Raw genomic sequence first — 298 nt, 5'->3', positions numbered from 1 at the left:
AAGAAATGTAATTAGCAATTGCATCACTTAAAAGCTAAGAGATATTCCAATCAAAACCCATTGCCGTGTTCTGATGTAGTTGTACAACGAGTGTGATCCTAATTGCATTAATCTGTTTCGTAACTTACCAATTTCATGACACAAGTGTTACGTATTTCCATTAATAACGACTCCCGTAATTGGGACTGGATTTGATATACGGAATTGCTGTTAAATGGAAGAGAAAGACAAGGCAATTCTCTTTAGAATTTGTATAACAAAAAAAGGTCAGTATATTCGGTAACAGCTGAATACAAAG

The sequence above is a fragment of the Penaeus monodon genome, chromosome 21, assembly GCF_015228065.2.
Source record: "Penaeus monodon isolate SGIC_2016 chromosome 21, NSTDA_Pmon_1, whole genome shotgun sequence".
In the NCBI taxonomy this organism is placed as follows: Eukaryota; Metazoa; Arthropoda; class Malacostraca; order Decapoda; family Penaeidae; genus Penaeus; species Penaeus monodon.
Note: the sequence above shows the minus strand (reverse complement) of the source record.